This window comes from Mesitornis unicolor, unplaced genomic scaffold, assembly GCF_000695765.1.
Source record: "Mesitornis unicolor isolate BGI_N332 unplaced genomic scaffold, ASM69576v1 scaffold672, whole genome shotgun sequence".
Classification (NCBI taxonomy): Eukaryota; Metazoa; Chordata; class Aves; order Mesitornithiformes; family Mesitornithidae; genus Mesitornis; species Mesitornis unicolor.
The window spans coordinates 29,785-49,103 of NW_010168237.1; positions in this window are offsets into that span (position 1 = coordinate 29,785).

A 19,319-nucleotide genomic window follows, 5' to 3' on the forward strand; every position below is an offset into this window, starting at 1 on the left:
TTTTAATCTACTTGCAATGGATTGTAGCATGGTGCTACGAGGTCTGTTTGTCTGAAGAGGGAACCTGTTGATTTGTATTTATGTTAATCTGGTGTTAACTAATGACAAGAGTTAATTTTGTATTAACAGGTTAGGTTGTTAAGGCAGCAGTGTTTGCTTGCTGATGTCTTTCTGTATTGTTGTCTTATGTTAGGTGGTAAAATTTGTAAAATATTTCAGGACTTTCAGCTACATATTTTAATGTTTTACTGAACATGTTTTATAGTAAGCTGATTTTTCTATGAGATGTGGTGGCTTCGTTGTTCTTTAAAAGTCATCAACTTTTCATTTTATCTTTTTGATACCTAAAATGAAGGGAGATTAAAAGCAAATTTCATTTGCACAATTGATTTTTAATTTACTGTTCCTGTATGGTGCTCTTGTGGAGAGTCCAGATATGTGCATTTTGAGTATTACGATCTTCCAGAATTACCTCTGTGTGGGAATGTAGGGAGTAGAAGTGGGCATAGAGGGCAGATTTAAATTCCCGCCCCTTTATTTTGTTAAGAATTTTATCAACTTGTTTTTAGTTGCCGTGTGCATAACTCTATGTTGTATAATGTCAGAAACATGTTGCTGAAATCAAGATTTTTTTTTGTCTAGTGTACTAAGTAAGAAAGACGGTGATCATTCTTTCAGTAACTCAGTTCTTTCTAACCCAGTGACCCAGATCCCAGTGAGTTTTCTTCAGAAAAAGTATTTCTCAGAAATGCTATTTCACAGAACAGTCTGCACATTTGTGCTAGTCCTATCTTTTAGTCATTGTTTTCCTTACGAAAGGTATTTTCATCTGTTTGGTTATTCTTTCTGTTTGTTTGCTTCTGTTTTAAAGCAAAACTAAGATCATAGTAATTCCTGGTTTATCAACTTGCCTTAGTTGACTTGGCATCTTCCTTTTACTAAACTTTTCAGAGGAATTGTAAAATAAAAATGTTATTGAAAAATGAAATTTCAGGCATCGTCGTACAGGATAAGATTTTAAGGACATTTACCCAGCTTAAACATTCAACATAACAACAGACAGAAGATACTTCAGTCTGTGAATTGGAAGGTAATCAGTGGAAGCTAATTGATTTATAAAATAAATTACTATAATTATTATAAATAAATTATGTGCAAGCATACTCGGGCTTAAAAATAAACCCCATATCCCTCTAGATAGTTCCAACAGGCAAATCTTATCAGTCAACAAGAGCAAGGATGGTGTAACATTACATGGATAGAGATCACCTGATATTCTTGGCACTTAACAAATGTTTTTTTTAATTTATGGAAACTACATTTCAGTACAGAGGGGATTGCACTTCATTTGGTGACCATTCCAAAAAAGATGCATTTTTAAACATCCAGGGAAACTGCAATTAGCCTCCATCTCGCTGGAGGTCAGGAAATCCAAAGCTCATGGTAGTACTACAAAAGCAGGTTTGTACTGAATCAACCTTTCCAGAAAAGTTGAAACGGTAGGTAGAATCAGGGAGATTCACATAGCCCCCTTTAAATCAGACTCTGCTGTATTTGTTTGCTGAACAAATTTTCACCAGTTTATCCGGAATTCTATGTATTGATTTAAGTCATGCTTCAGTAAATGTTCAAATGACTTCAATGGATGAGTGAGTTTACATTTATGGTTGCTCAGTTTAGTAGCAGGCAGTGCTTCTGATCCCTGTGGAGCTGCTATTAGCCATTGGTTGACCTGAAATTCACACGAGCTGTTGGTTTTAATTCAGAGCTTGGTCTGCTCTGCATGGTTTGCTGGTTTGGGGTGTCTTTTGTTCCAGTTTTGACCAGCAGCTTAAGCCAGTTTTTCTTCTTATTCTTGAGAATATATTTTCTAAAAAAGGAGAACTGATTACTTTAAAATGACTGAGAGCTTGTAGAAAGAGTATTAAAAGAAGCTTTTCTGAAGTAAATGGAATGAACGCTTTTGCCTTCAGACTTCCATGGTCTTACTAGAACTAACCCTCCTTCTTTCTGTAGGATTTCTGTTCTGAAAATTCTAACGATTGTGAAGATGATGAACTGAGAAAAAAGCAATGGACAAAAAAGAATGATCATATATTTGAATAAAAATAGCAGGAGCTACTCATATATCACATGGATGGAGACCATGATGTCCAACTCCAGTGCTAACTTTCTCATCTATGTTCTTTTGTCATTGGACTCCAGGAGAAGCAGCCAAAACAGCCCTTCAGAAAAACACCTTTCCACATCCCTGAGCTATATTGACTTTATCTCACCTTTGAGTTTTCTCCTCTGTGAGAACATAAACAATTTCTCTGTAAGCGATCATCCTAGCTAAAAGTTTCCTAAATGGGAATCTGAGGTAACGCAAAAGTAACAATCATTTTGAACAAAAAATGAGATTAAAAGGAAAGGAATTATTTTCTTTACTTCTTGTGAGTCCTTCTTAGCTTAATTACAGGCATATCTTACATCTTTTGAAATCCTTCTCTTTTTCTTACCCTTGTAGTCAGCCTAGCTCTATGCAGGGATATCTGGGTAGCAATCCCTTTTCTGGCCTGCAGGCGTCTCTTTACCCCTTGCAGATAGGTGGGGCCACATGTCCAGGTTCATCTCCTCCAGTGGTTTTCAGTGGCTATACCCAAATTTTCAAAGCTTTTGTAATAAAAGAATATTAGGATTTGCTATTCTATCTGCAGGATTGATCACCATCTATGGACCCTTTAGTTATGATTAATAAGAGTCTTTCAAAAAGTTTAACTATTTATTTAGTTGAGTCATTACTTGTTGCAGACCATGACTTGTCATCTTTGACTCAGGCCTCTCTAAGCCATATCTAATTACTAAACCATTTTTCCATCTCAAAAGGAAATTGAATTATGCACCAGCTCTAGAGCCTACGTTTACAATCAAATAACTAACAGGAAGTGACTGACAAATGTGCTGCTGCACTGCTAACCTTACACAAAGCCCTCGCCAACCAAATGAGAACAACAGCAGAGGTGGGAGCTCGCTGCAGTGGGATGACCTTTGAAATTGAATTGAGACCATTTGAATGAGTGATGTGGAACATGTAGCCTTGCTCACAGAGTATCTTAGTTCCTATCTACACATACACACACATCTGCAGGAGCCAAGGCAGGGCTTTCTTTGCTCTACCCTGTCTCGAACCTACCAGATGTCCCTCCCAATCTTTGCTAAGATGTCCATGTCCCCAGGGCCCAGGCTGCAGTGCTCTTTTTGGCTTGTTGCTGGCTATGAAACGTGTGATATTGGTTGCCTGTTTATAACAGTACTTTCCAGCACTCCTTGAATGATCATGCTATTTCTTGTGCTTATTGTCTTCAGTGTTTGGCCAGAGTGGTAGGGAGGGTCAGGGACAAGAGGACAGGCAGAGATGGCAGCAAGAGAGTGCTTTCTGTATGGCCTCTGACATTGACGTGTTTTGTTCCTTGCCTGTCAGTGTCCAGACGGTGTCATTAACTTCCAAGTTACCAGGGGGAACATTCCACATGTTTTTAATAATGACCCTTGGAAAATTAGTATCATTTGGGGCCTAGCAGTCTAACTTTTGATTAGACCACACAAGGGTTGCGTTTTATATTAGAGTTTAAAGCCTGAGATATTTTCTGTAATAGGGAGCATTTCTGCATGCTTTTATTGCAGATTTCTTTATATTTATCTTATTGGAAACTACTAAGTGATGGGACAAAACTGTGATTTGCAAGATCTTTTAGCTGTAGAAGATTCTAGTCTGTATTCCCCATGTGTGAAAATCTCACTAGCTGGCACTACAACAGCAGAATCTTAATGCACTTCTTTGAGTTTCTTCTGTACAGCATGGGTTTGCTGTGGCCTCTGCCTTTTTACTAGCTCATCAGGGTCCACAGGGACTGAAGATGGGTAAGTAGCTCTTCCACTTATATTATCCATGTCCATATACAAAGATACATGGTTACTTACCACGGAGATGGGCAGGAAATAACAGTGAAAGGGAAGATCTTTACCTCATTAGTAACATTACATTTCCTATAGCACATATTTTTCATATATTAAAAGTTAATAAGACAGTGTTAGCTTACAAGACTTAAGAAGAGATGTGAATCATAGTAAATGTGTTTAGAGGTTTGGAAAATATTACTCAGGTATTTTAAAGCATATCCACAACTCTTTCTTTCCTATTCTTTATATGTAAACCAGTAGTATTTTTCATTCCTTGTTTGAAGTCTTAAGGGCTACAGCTACCAAAAGAAAATTAATGTTTCGCATTATATTGGTTATTACAGTTGTACAAAGCCCCAGTCTTAACTGGGGCTTTGGGATAGAAGGTGTGGTGCAATGCACTTAGCAGGATAACTTCTGCTTAAAAGACATTGAAATGTGTCTGGACAAGACTCACAGAAGTCCTGATGCATCCTTTTTATAGATAAGGAATTGATAGATTAAATTATGCACTAAGTTAGTAACTAAAATACAATAGAAGTGAATAAAATCTTTGGGGAAGGCTCTGTTTATCATTCCTATAGGTATTGTGTATGTTTTGCAGTGGGCACGCTGTCAACCAAAGCTAAGTTTAACATGCCCATAAAAGGTACTTTGTTGGCATCTTTCCCTTGCTATTATATCAAAATTACTGTAGCTCAGCTGCCATGGCTTCAAATTGCTTCTTCAATATATGAACAAAGTGCTGCTTGTAAGAACAGATAACAACTAATAATATATTTGGCACTATATAAATAATATTTTCATCCTCTTATAAATAACTCTTTTGCATTCTTCTCTCAAGTTTACACACATACCTGGATGGGGTTCTGTTTAATATATATTTTTCCTCCATTGTTTAGAGAAAATATATAGAGAGGAGAACTTTTCAATTAACTGCACATACTGCAAGAGTTATAAAGGTCAGGAAACCTTGGAAGTCTTGTAAAATGCTTCCATGTATTCATGTACCTGAAATTATGAAGAAAAAAATAGAATACCAATGATGTTGAGGAAAATGATTCCTCAGAGAGTAAAAATATAAGGAAAAACCCAATAATGACAGTAACAGTCATTGTCTCAAGTCTGGGTCTGTGTGGCAGACTCACAGCCGTAAGTGAAACATCGGCTGTGCTGCAGTCTTCCTCTGTGCCAAAGGTAATTTTTTGGGAAGTTTTCCAGGAAAGTCCAGCAAGGTCCAATGGCCTTTGTGTTGTATTCAGAGTCCGATCAGTTGATGCTGTTTATTTTTGTTAGCTCTTAGCATTAAATGCACTTCTTGAAACTAGCTGGACTATGACGGCATCTAAGTGTCCAGTAGGCAGCTGTAATTGCTGTGAGGGTGTAGAAGATGTCAATATTCTCCTGTCTCTCTTGCATAAAACATTGATTAAGGACTTAAGTTATATTTCTGTTTATGTGGGTGATTTTAGGTAGTTGGGCATAGAGGCAACAAAGCCAATAGAGCCAATTTTGCAAAACTTCAGTAGACAGATTAAGTCCTCTGATCAGATTTCTGGTGAGTTTTAAGCTATTTATTGTAGCCTGCAGTAGTGTAGCCTTCACTGTTTTGTGATAGATCTAAAAACTTATAATTATATGGTAATGTTTTTAATGCTGATAGCACTTAACTGATTTACTGAAAAAGGTTTTCTTATGCAATACCCATCAAGTATACAAAGACTGTAATTTAACCTTTTCTTCTTAGTGTTGACATTGTATCTTGCCTTATTTTTACACAGTTCAGTGGAAGTTATGCTTGCAGCAGGACGCAGACTCTTTCTGTGTGTCAGTTTTGAAACATTTTCACTTGGCTAAGCAGTTTAAGTCCTGAGAACTGGAGATATGGGCTCACTACCAGAGTAGTTTTACACAATTACAAACACTTCATTCAGTTACTTTACTTTTTTTTTTACTTTATTTGTGATGACTGTATTTTGTCTGCATAAAAGTGCAGAAGTAGTTGGAATGGTTGTCATCACCAAGTTTGTATGATAGTATTCACTATAAACCACTTTTTTCCAGGTTTCAAGAGAGTACGATTGATTAGACGCATATTTTCTGCCTTATACAACAGATCACACCCAGCTGCACAGCTTTTCTCAGGCAAGTGAACTCTTATATATTCCCCTTATTCTTCCCTTTCCCATCTCCCTTAAATAAAAAGGAAAATCAGACATCTATCTGCATGGGGCTTGTTTTAAAGTCAGTGCATATGTCCATGGAAAATACCTATCTAGTTACTAGGATTTATCCAGTAGGGCCAGACAGCATAGATAGCTCTCATAATGATTTTGAAATAGGATTTTCTTACTACACTGAAAAAAAAAATTCCTCAGACTCAAAGATAAATCAAAGGAAAGTGGCACCCTGGTGCACCAGACAGCCCATTGGCAGCCCAGTCACATGAGAGCCTCAGAGGTCACTACCTCACGATCAGCAGAGCTGTTTGAGAGCTCACTGTGGAGTTTCACATCACAGCTAAATCAGAATACTTAATAATCTGGCACCCAAATTTCGCATGTTGCCAGCCTCAGTACTTATGTGAGCCTTCCTTTCACTGCTTTGGAAGGTACCCCTCTGAGTCGTAAAACATGGATACGCATTCCTATGTTTTGAAAACTCGAAAAAATTAATATAGAAGCAACGTTAAGAGACTGTTTTAACTGTGTTGATATACAGGTAGGTGGGTTTTATTGCAAAAAAAGCATGCTGTCCTCACAACAGATACTCTGAAATGAGGAGGAAAGATTAACTGTGGTGAAATCTTTATTAGTTATGTGCTCTTTCTTCCAGTCTATGATACAACTACGACCGATAGATACAGAATTTTCCTCAGAAGCCAGCGTTTTTAGATCATTAACTGTTTTTGAGTAAAGTGTCTGCTTTGCATGAATTTTATTTTTTTTCTATGTATTTGGATTTCTTGTGGGGGAAGAGAAATGTAGGTCAAACACTTGAACCAATTCCCACACACATTCCCTTTTCTACCAGCCATAAATTTGGATTTTGAAAAGTCACAATGGTGTTTTCTGAAATTTCTGAATTTGTGTCTCATGTCCCTGTTCTAATGTAGCAAGAGTCTCCCCAGCCACTCCATATGCCCCAAGCCAAAAAGGCTGGAGTGATGGCCTGTCCTCACTGCTAAAGGAGACGTCGTGTGTTGCAGGAGATGTAGTTCGACAGGAATGTTCAATCTATACAGGAGATCAGGAGCCAAGAAATACTTGGATACAGCTCCCACGGCTAAGCAGGGCTCTGAGTACCTCACTTAATCTACAGTGTGACCACTCCCCATCTGGAAATTGGCATATACTTCCTTGTTTCACAAAGGCTTCAAGAGGATAAAAATCTGTGAAAGTTATGAGATTCTCAGATACTGTGATAAGTCCCAGGATAAACAAATGCTGAATGCAAAACAGCAGCTTACATCGTACATATTCAAGGGCATGTGGAATGAATTAGAGAGATGAAGAGAGCGAGCAGAACAATGGGATGGGAAGATGCAGAAGGGAGGAAGGACAGACAGGAACAGTGCAAGTTGGGAAGCATGACGGGAAGCCTTGGGAGAGTTATGCAGAGTCCTAGCACACTTGGAGTTCATGTTGCAAACAGTCCTGTAAGTCTATCTAAAGCAAACTGAGCCAATGGCTCACTAAACTGAGTTTTTCACAAAACTCAAATGTTGACATTTTTGTGAAGTGGCCAAGAGTAACTCCCAAAGAAGGGACCTTACTGTGTGCATTTAGAGCATAAGTGGATACATTAAACTTCGGTTTTATTTAATATCTCACAACAGTCTTTTTTTTTTTTGGGGGGGGGGATATAGACAGGTTAAAAAAAAAAATTACTTTTCTGTACTGCGCCCTATTTTCTCTGCCAGTATTGTGAGGGAAAAGAGCAGGTCTGGATAGATACACATGCACATGTGTAAACAAACAGGGAATAAGGCTGTACATCCTTCCTTAGCTGCCCTTTCCCACCCTTTTTTGGGGGGTAAGAATGCATGTTACAAAACTGTGTGCTGCATACTGGGAGCAGATTAACGAGTTATTTTTCTGACAATGAAATACAAAAAATTAAACATTCACTCATTAAAAAACAAATCCCTTTTTAGAACAGCAGGTTAAGCAACGTGGATAGATTAGATAAAGACGCTGCTGCTGTTATTCAAAGAACGAAGAGAGTGGTCAGTAAGGAAGAGGAAAAGCTATTTGGCACTGCAAAAAATAGGTGACAAAATTCAGAGGAGAAAATGTAGGATGCACGTAGAGAAGGATCTTAAGACAGTGATGTCAGGTAGATGGTTTTATCTTCCTGCTGGAATGGGTGCCAAGCCTGCTATTGGGATGAAGAGTATATGTCTTTTTTGTTCCAGAACATACTGGATGAGATATATTCCTGTGCAAAAGGAGATAACTCCGAGCTAAACTTTCCAAAAAGGATGTAGGCAATGCACAGTAATTTACACTGGCTTTCTTCATTAGAGGTTGTCAAAATTGCCACTGATCATACCAATGAAAAGAGTCCACTCTACTTCAACAGTGACTGCAGATTAGGTGTACTCATGTTGTAAGGCATCTTTCAGCAGCAAAAAGCCGAATGGCTTGGTGTTAAATGGAAGAATTGACACACATAATTTCTGATGATTTGCTGAGGAATGGCTCAACTTGGAGTCACTGTGACGTATCTAATGCTCGTGCTATTTAAAGCACACGGGCTACCTTAGAAGCAGATGAATGATTTTGTATTTTCTGGTCTTTGCAGTGATACACTTTCTACTGAAAACAGTGGATATTAGGAAATGAACTGGCTTAGGTACTGTGTCTCACTTTGCATATATGTGCATTGTAGGCATCTTTCTCCTCACAAAACCCAAAAATCTCATTGATATTTGTAACTGTCAGAAGCAAATTTAAAAATGCTGTTTAGATGCTGTTTGAAATCCTTTTAGGCACCTCATCTGCATTTGTGTGTCTAGATATCATTTAAAATCTGACATTAGAAGCCTATATGACACTTAAAGTAGAACTTCAATAATGTTGTAGTTTTTATAGTCTGATCTCCATGAAAAGATTCTTATTTTCAAATCCTATAGGCAGAATCATTAAATAAAACCCAAACCACAGCTGAAAATAGGAGAAAACGGGAAGGTTAAACTTGGTGTTATACTTTGAAAATTATTTCTGCAAGTCACCAAGCAAGGTAGATTTTGGGAGGCAAGATTCTAAGTCCACCAAAGTTAATAGAAGTACTCTCTTTGGTTTCAGTGGGCTTCAGATCCCACCCTTCATGAAAGTATACCCTTACAGCCTTACACTGTCCGTTTACTGCTTTTTATCTGAATGAGGTTGACAATTAATGCAAGTGTCGAGAGAAAAACAGCTAAAAAAATAAAGAGGTGATACAGACCAAAAAAGATGAAGGAGGTAGCCAAGTAGCCAGAGGAGTTTGGAAGGAAAAATGCAGATATTATTTGAATAAATATGTTTAAAATAATGAAATATATCAAAGGACGTACAAGATGTCCAGAATTCCAGCATAGGGTTTTGATAAATTCCAAAACACACTATTCTGGAATTTGTCATCAAAATCCTTCAATCCAGAAATTCATGGGTTCTAAATGGCATGATATATTTTCTCATTACATGAAGGAAATACAGTAAGGGGCATACCAGCCTATATTTTTAAAGTCGGTTTTAGTTTAAAAAGAAGATTGGTATATAGAATTAAGTTAACATCACGGCTTATTTTCCCCACATCTGTTTTGCATAATGGTTTTAATTTTAGGATTTCCCCACCACCTCCACCCCTTTGCTCCTGAAGCAGGCAGTGGAAGATCACTGCCATCTACAGACTGGAGACAGTATCACTAATCTTAGAGTGAATCGTTGGAACAGTTAATCTCCTGCTGCAACAATTGTCTCCTCAACTCCTCCTGTGCCCCAAGTCACCCCACACACGCTATTGTCTCTGTGACACCCTGACCATAATCACGCTCTTTAAAGGAAAAGCATAATAGTTTAAGACTTTTAGAAGCCCTGTGATGTTTTAAGACAAAGTTGAAAGGGAAAAAAAAGGACTCGTAAATATGCTTTCCATTACCTAGTACATATTTCAAAATTTAGTGTACAAAGTATACTAATACACAAGTATATTAGTCAAACCTATAAATGGCTTCTTACAAATAACTCAGATAGCGGCTGAGAAAAATGACAAGCTCTGTGGACATTTGTACAGATGAGTGGGTACCTGCTTTCCATGTTTCAGTGCCTGGGTCGTATTTGCAAGATGACCTATCAGGAAAAACAAGCAAGTATGGCACTGTATGAAGAGCAGAGCTATAATTTAAGCTCAATTTTAATCCTCATCTTCTCCAAAAAAGGGAGTAAAAAAAAAAAATCGATAGAGCTTCATGCTATTATTTATTGCAGAAGAACCGCACATTTGGAGCATATAGAAATCCATCACACTTAAATGTAACTTTAAAGAGGAAAAATAATAAAATCCATCATTTTTCTCCTTTGTCTTCCATATTCAGATAGAAAGTTTCTAATTGTAAAGAACATTTTTATCCAAAAAGTCAGACATCAGTTATTAATATACAACAGCTGTCACTTTTAAAATCTCTTCCATTGTATGCTCTTTCACTGAATCATTGAAATTAGTGCATATCTGACAACATAAAAATATTAGAATGACAGAGTAGGCAAATTAAAAGTGGTCCAGTGGCTACATTAAGGTAAAGTGATTTGTCAGCTTGCATACAATTTCTACGATGTTATAGTTGACACAGTAAAGAAATTGATAGGCAGAACCAGAAAGAGCCTAAGAAGAGATGACTGATTTCCCACTGGGCTTAATGAAATTATTTTTAACTGCGATTTGAGAATTTAAGCCTGGAAGAGGTCACACAGCTGGAATAGCTGGGTAAAACAAAAAGTTAAATGCAGTAGAGTTAAAGCAATCTGGACCTGCAGGAGGTTTCAGCTACTGTCTTCACAAATATTCTTCTTCATGCACTGTAGAAATGCTTCCTATTTGCTTTCCCAGGTAAAAGAAATTCCCTGGCTTGTTTTCCTGCTGTCTGTATATCATCCTAGCAGCCAGAGTACAATTTTGCTTTGGGAGTCCATTACGCCATGATAATACGATTGCTTCAAGGAAGATGTTCTGGTGCATATGACATGCTTTTACCTGCACTAACAACACTAAACAACTGTGAGAATATTGCTGGAGAAGTTGATGCAATAACAGCAACAGCTAATCTGGTCTGATCATAGGGAAGGAGAGGTCTCTGACCCAAAAACCTTTACCACTGTTGTTTTGCAGGACCAGCCTCCTGTTCAAAGTCCTGTGCTCACTGAATTGCAGAAGAATATATGCCTGGCTTCCTTAAAACCTTTGGAAAATCCAAACCCCAGTTCAAAAGATTAGCTTTCAAAAAATACAGGGTGTAAGTTTGGGCCTCACTGAAGTCAGTGGCAAAAGACCTGTCAGCTTCAGTAAGGTCAGAATTTCATTCACGATATTGATTCAGCTGCTACCTTTAAAAACAAGAGTTTTCAGGTTTGTTTCTACAGAAAGTCAGTCAGGTGTGTTTATTATTTTAAACTACATCATTTCTTTAGAAAAGTAAATATCTGAGTACCTTTACATTTCAACAAGCCAGCTAGGAAGTCTATCAGGAGGCTTGTCTGTATTTCACACATTTCTAACACACATTTATTTGAAATGGCTATCTGGTACCTACGGAATGAAAGCTGTGCTTTTTTCCGTATGGCTCTGGAAGGGCTTTTCTATATATAGCCAGAAGGTGGCATTCATGGTTAACAGTTAAAGAAATTAATAGCTGCTATTTCTTCACACGAGGGAGGGAAGAAAAGGGTTCCTTAGTATAGTGGCAGTTACTCAGTTAACCATGATGCTTAAACTAGTGCAATAAATTTGATTATGTGTTCTTTGTTTTACAATGAGTGGCAGAGTTTTCCAGTAATAGACATTAATCATCGTGGTGAGACAGCAGGGACTTGGCAAGTTGAATTCATCTCCCTGAAAAGTATTTGATAGTAAAAGTCCTTGTCTTCAGTTACATTATTTTATTCCTCCAAATAAGCCAGTTTCCAATAGTTCCCACTGTTATCAGAAGAATTAGGAAATTCAAGAAAAAAAAATACTGAATTTTATCGAGTCAGTGAATCTTAATCAGATTTTTCAAAGTCTGATCATTCTCATTTGTGATCCAGTCGGTCTATGGAGTGTTGCCATATTTAACATCTGTGTCACATCATGCCTTTCCTGTTGCCTCACTGATCAACAGACAACATGTGATGACTCCCAGATGTTCAAACATGGCAGATCCCAAAAGACCTATTAAATTACAGGGAAAGCAAAACAACATCCATGCTCTAAAAGTTTTCTTAAAATCAGGTATGTCTGAATATTCACAAACTTGCTACAAGATACTTACTGATATTCAAATTGCTTTTCAACATCAGTCAAATTCTTTGAAATGACCACATTGTGTATTATATAAGGACACCGTGTCACAGAGCTGATGTGACTTTCTGCCCTGTAATATTAAGCAAGTTAAAATAGAATTAGGCATATATTTATAAATGGAGAAGATAAACCACTGTATTTTTTACTACTTGTCTCATTTTATTACATACAGTCTGTGTTCTTTCAGATTTTTACTTGAATTTCTTGTGATTATGTATTTTTTCCCTGATAAAGCTGAATAAATTATTATCAAAGCAGCTTGTGCATTGCATTCTCTAAGCAAGGCAAGGCAGCACATGCTGTTCTTCAGTGTGTCCTTTTTCCACTGAAAAGGATTATTATAAATGCCAAGACTTATTCAGATGATACTTAATGTTTTGTTCTATAACTGAAGAGCAGTTACACAAAATTCTAGATTGGATTTCAGACAGTAAAAGTGATCCAGTTTACGCTAGAGTGCTACACCATTCTGCCTCAAAACAGTCCTCACCATTTGTGATGCAGTACTTTTAACATGAATATCCTTCACACCTTCCTGAAGCTGGCATTCCTCTTCTAGCAACATTTCAGTTCCACATTTTGTGCTGGCTGTGGCATTGTCAACCATGAGAATGTCCTCATTTTCTGATGGACATGGGCAGCTGTGTGCCGAAAATTAGTAGCTCTATTTTGTCACCTGTGAAATTGCAGCACTGGACTCAGGTGCAATTTTTTTAAAAACAGAGCAACATTTCTGCACATTGACTCACTTGAAGTTACAGTTTATTTTGTCTTACACTTTAATAAGAAAGAACAGAGCAACTTTAGAAAGGCCAGAAGGAAAGAGGAAAGTTCCTTATGTGGTTATTTCTGATACACCAACATTTGTTTTTGTCTTAAACTAAATACATTTTTACAATAGGTTGATTTTTCTTCGCCAGAAAAGAGGGCAAGACTTTTTGGTTCAGAAATGGCTACATATTTCTTTTTGATATTTTCCACGAGAAATGTTGTTTTTTCCTTAGCGAAAAAAAAAATAAATAATTGTGGGTCCATTTCCCAACTCAAGCTTTTTTTCATGGGTTTCTTACCTTGCTGTGCCTCCATGAAGAAGCTCCACTTGGGAACAACCTTCTCCAGTTCCCTGTCATTGGCCAGACTCCCTCCTGGTCTGGCTACATCTCCCACAGCGCAGTACGCGACTCCCCCACCCAGACACACACAGCGAGGCCCACCTTGGTATGCACATGGCCACAGATGCATTAGGAGAGATGTAGTCCCTGGAGGGAATACAGCCCAAAAGGGGGGCTCAAGCAGGCAAACCAGGTGTATGAAGTCATGCTGCTGTACTGAAAATGACAACATTTGAAGTTGAAATGAAGCTTTTTCTGATTTGGTAGAAAACTGAACTATTTCTATTTAGGACAAATAGACCTACCCAAAGGAAAGAATCTTACAGGCTTTTTTCAATGGTTTATCAAGTTAGAAATCTCAAGCATGGAGGAAATAAAAAAGCTCTGGGTATCCAGAATTAGCACTAACTAGTACTCTGTTACTTCCAGATTTGTCTCCACTGTGGAATAACTTTGGACATTTGCATCTTTATTCTAATTCACACATGTAACTCATTTTTGTTGAACAGTCAAGACTTGTCTGTCAGCACTTGGTGCCTAGATATATGTTAATAGTAAAAATGATTCTTTTTTACTCCTACCAGGAACAACATAGATACCTAAAAGTTAAAAGACCTTTAAGTAGGAGCTGTCCAGTAGTCCATCCACATCGTATAACTTGCAAGATTAGGATTGCAACGTTATCACAAACTGCAGTGTGACAGAGCTGCATGCACAAAAAGTAGGTTGCTGAGTTTTCAAAATTAGAGTAACTACTTATAGTATACACATTTGTAACTTTTAAAGAAATCTGTATCTAAACTTTGAGTTAATCTAAAGTGTTTGTTTGTCTTTTTAAAAGAAACATGTAATTAGAACTATATTTATTAAATAATAGCCTAGGACTGAACAAGCTTTTGTTTTGTTGTTGACACAGAACAACAGCCAGAGATTTAGGAAAGTAAGTGAGGAAAGAATGTATCTGCAGGATCATGGAGAAGCATGTGGAATACAAACACAGGAAGGAGACAAGAAGAGACGCAAAGATCTGGATAATGGTAAAGCAACACACATGGAAAGTCAGCTTGAGAAGAACAATCACATACGCCAAAAATAACTCACTAGCTGCATTTAGTTAGAAGATCTGGGGAGCAAACATAAGCATCCTAAACAAATGAAGTAGGTTAGCCAGAGTGTCTGCTGGCCCCAGGGTCACATATTCCTCCTCTAACTGCCAGCAGCATCCGTGTGGAATGGGGAGCTTTCCAATTTCTGGCCAGTGCTGGCTGCGTAGAGAAGACTGTTTGCTCTTTTCTCTTTCTTATGAAATGTACACTGCAATGCAAAGTTATGTCAGCAATACCTGAGCTAGTTTATCTGCACAGAGTGTGTTACGATACGCAGAATTGCTTGTTTATATTCTAGAAGCAGAACCATAGTGTTAGCCTGCCCCTGCACATGAACGTATTTTCATATCATCAACTTTTTTTTTGTTTGAATTTAAATAATTGTTTCATTTAAGTGTACAGAAAGGGTGCTGAAACAGGCTCATTACTGTCTTGGGCATTTTTTGCAGAAGGATATTCTTCTGACTTTGTTATTGGGGTATTTTGCAGTTGGCAATGTTTTCCTAGGGTCAGCTCCCAGGTTTGTCATGCAACGTCAGACCTGGGAGCTGATACCAGGAAAATAATGAAATGGATGAATTCGGGACCAATTTGTAGTCCTTTGGATTTCACTCTGGATCACTTACATTATACATTACTTCATTTACTTGGGCCAATACTCAAGTATCAGTGTCAATTCAGCTTAGTATTCCCCCTTCTTTCCTAGAATTCTGGAGCTGGATGAACTTCCAACTTTTCAGAAGAGCATACATATCTGACCTGCTTTATTTTTAAAGCTTTCTACAAGTTTGCTCTTGTAGAGCAGGGTACTGGCCAACTGTTCTTTCAAATGCATTAATTTTCCTAGGGGATCACCTTTTCAGAATGTTTACTTCCTAAGCACTAGTTTTCAAATGTATTCTTTTCCGGTAACCACAGCTTATGACCAGAGTTTTGACAACTAACATGAAAAAAATAACCAGGTAATCTGCACTGTCACTAATACGTATAATCTTTATGGACCATTAGTGGCTATAACACATACCCGCCTGGATGTGCTCCTGTGTGACCTGGTCTGGGTGATCCTGCTCTGGCAGGGGGATTGAACTGGGTGATCTTTCGAGGTCCTTTCCAACTCCTGATATTCCATGATTCTGTGATTCTGTGATATGTGCCTGAGCATCTTGCTCACTTTTGTTTGTCTAACTCTTCACCCCTTCCCTCCTGTTCAACATAGTCCCGTGGATGTGCCATTTCTGATGTAGCTTTTCTTTCTTTTCTCCTAGCTGAAAGCCACACAAGCCTGTGGAAATGTAAGGGTTTCGATTTTTTGTTTGTTTGAGTTTTTTTGCTTTTTACTCTCCTTCCCCATTGCCACTGTTTTGAAGATGAAGTTTGGGAAATCAGACTTTTTCAACATGTAGAGAATTCATGTGTGGTTTCCATTTATTTTTCTATTATGAATCCAGCATTTAGAGTTGCTAATCTCTAATTCAACTCAGATTGAAATCTCCTTTATGGGCCTCTCATAGGATTCCTCCAGTGACCATGGTCTTGGTAAGCAGCAACTTGGCTACCCAGCAGGCTGGTTTCCCCTGCAGTTATTCGTGCCCTGAAACATGTGAGTACATCCGAAGTTTTCTTCTAATGCCATGAATATAAATTGATTGCAAGATAAGCTGCTGCACAGTAACTTCTTTTGAATATGTAAACCTTAAGGAAAAAATAAGTGCTTTACTTAGGAAGTCAGTGTGGCCCAGAATCATATCCAATAGAATTTCATCACAAACTCATCTTTCCTTCCCTTTTTGATGTTTTCTTCTGTGGCAGTAACTATCAAAGTCTCAAATCACATTTTACGGACAGATTTCTCATTATTTTCAAGAGCTGTTCGAGCAAACATGGATGAGTTAGCTTCCAATACCAAGTAATTTTAACTGCTAAGATGCCTCTGGATAACTTTTAAAATATTTCTAGTTTTCATTCTGCTGAAAACCTAATATTGGATATGTTTGTTATTGCAATTTCAGCTCTTACAGGTAAGGCAATTTGTTCATTGAAAACCAAATGCCTATAATGTTGTTTGCCATATCTTCAGATTGAGTTTCTGCTGACTATATTTTTTGCATAGCACTAGCCACACTGAAATCCAAATGAATGATAAACTTACCCATTTATCCAAGTGTCTATCTTGTTAGATTTTCACAGGACCAATTTTCAAGCCCAGTTCTCCCATGTAAGTAGCCAGTACATATTTTCTAGTTACTGCCTTGATTTAAGGCCAGTGAGGAATTCTCAGTTGTACACATTGCACTGTCCTTTTTAGCACATCTGATTCAGTAACGGTAACAGGTTGGAGCCATCATCTGTTCTCATGCATGTTGAGATTTCCTGAGTAGTGGGACTGCAATTGTAGTTTAAATACCCAGACATCTAGAACTTTTGCCCTGAAGGCCCCCTCTTTCCCAGACTCTGTGAAGCATTTATCACTATGTTGTACTATCCCCTGGCCTGTCTTCTGCTTGTAACAGTTCTTTTTAATAAAGCTTTTTTTTCCATCATGTCAGCATTCATATGAGCCACTTCCCATAGTGTCTGTACTGTTTCTGATTTCCCTCATTTTACATACTGAATTAGTAACTTTTCATAAAACTTACGGAAAATCCAGCAAGTCACAATCCCTTTTTTTCCATGAGGTATAACTATGTCTGTGATTATAAAGCTCTTATATATTGCTTAGCCAGCATATATCACTGTCTACAAACTTTAGCTTTTGCTTATATCTTAAATGAATACCAGTCTCTTTTTCAGAGTTTCTCTATCAAATAATTTACACTCGGTCCATTCAGATTGGCTCACTAATTAGGTTTTCACCTTGTCTGTATCATTGAGCAATTAGGCTATAAAGTTGAATTTCCACAGGGCATTTCCCACTTGCAAATTCTTGTATCACCTCAGCAGAGATAACATGCTGCTACTGTCGGGTTAAGCAGGATAACAAAAAATAAAATAATAAAAAAAAGGAAGTTGTAGACACACAGCCTTACTGAAGTTCTTTATCTAATCCCATTTCACAGCTAACAGCTACAGTGACTCCATAATCCATTGATTCCTCTCCACAGCATCTTATTTCAAACGCCTTCCTTCTTTCCTTCTGGTCCACCCTTTCTTAATACTGAAGATTAGCCAAAGGCACCTTCTCTCCTTATTTCCATGGTACACTAAGAGATTTCTTCAATACCTTTTACAGAACTCGAAATTTCTTAGTTGAGGCCTTATTTTCTTACCTGAGATCTCTACAAACACATCACTCATTTAAACCATACCCAGTTTGGCCTGGACAGTTAACATCTTGCTGCCTGTTTCAAGTAGGAGAAGAAATCAGTGCTGAAATCAGGTATCTGTGGTATAATCATGATTTTTTAAATCACTATAAGCATGGTGATTGCAGACCTCCTTCAAACATTGCTCAGTTCAAAAAATGGAAAGGACTTCACCTTACAGTTTGTCTTCCAGAGCAAACGCTGACTGGTGCTATCCTCTTTTCTTCCTCTTTTGTCTCTTCTGCCTCTCCTGCACAGAGCCCTTAACCAAGTAACATCCAGCAGGGAGTTCCTTAACTCATGAATATGTCAGTCTTTATACTTTGTTTCATAGTGGTACGTAACTGTTTCTAACAGGTGAGACAGTGATGCCTTTCTCCCAATTTAGAACATTGCAGTTACTCTGAAAGTTCTTGTACTTTTTGCCTTTTTCTTCTTTGCTATTATAAAGAAGAAACTGTAATACACTCTGGAAGTGCCTTTCCCTGCCAACCCAATAAAAATGCAGTAAGCATGACAGTAACACCCAGAGCCCTGCTACAGCCAGCAAAGGTTATCTCTAAACCGTTTCCCAGGTCCATGCATAAGTTTTAGCTGAATCATAACTCCCAGGTGATCTTATGGCCAGGATCCAGCAATGTAACAAGCTTATCTTCTCCAGAATCTAAGCATAGCCTGGAAGTGTTTTAACAGTGTAGGCATAACCAATCTCATATTTATATCAGCACATTGCTCATACACAGTCATATTTAAGCATACAGTGAATCTGTCCTATACCAGCCAAGCAAACAACTAAACCATTCTTTCAGTGCGGCTGGTTCCAGTGCATCTGCTTCTCCAAGAGGGAGACAGGCAGGGGGAGGCTGGGCCTTCTTGAACCTTGAGCAGCACAAATGCAACTATGGAGTCAAACTGTGCAGTGGGCTTTGTTCTGACACACAGCACAAACCAGTCATGATCTGGACCACAGCAAGAGCTCTCGTGTTAAAAGCTGCAATTAAATGATGATGTATAATAATAGATCTGAGGTGAATGAGCTCAACTAAAGATGCTGCATAGAAACACGAGAAATGAGACCTATAAAGAGAAAACTGGAGCCTTATTAGAAACGGGTCTCGTTAGGTGAAATCAGAGCGCTTACAGCCCTTTTGTCGCTTACGCAGGTATCCTGTGACCCGGCAGTCTGCCCTTGCTGTGCCAGCCAGGGATCTCCCCCTGCAGCACCTTCTTTCCCCCCCTCCTTCCCCGCTGTCTCCATGCGACATCGCAGCGTGGGCGTCTTCGAGCGCTCTCATTTGCATAGCCCCCGCAATTGG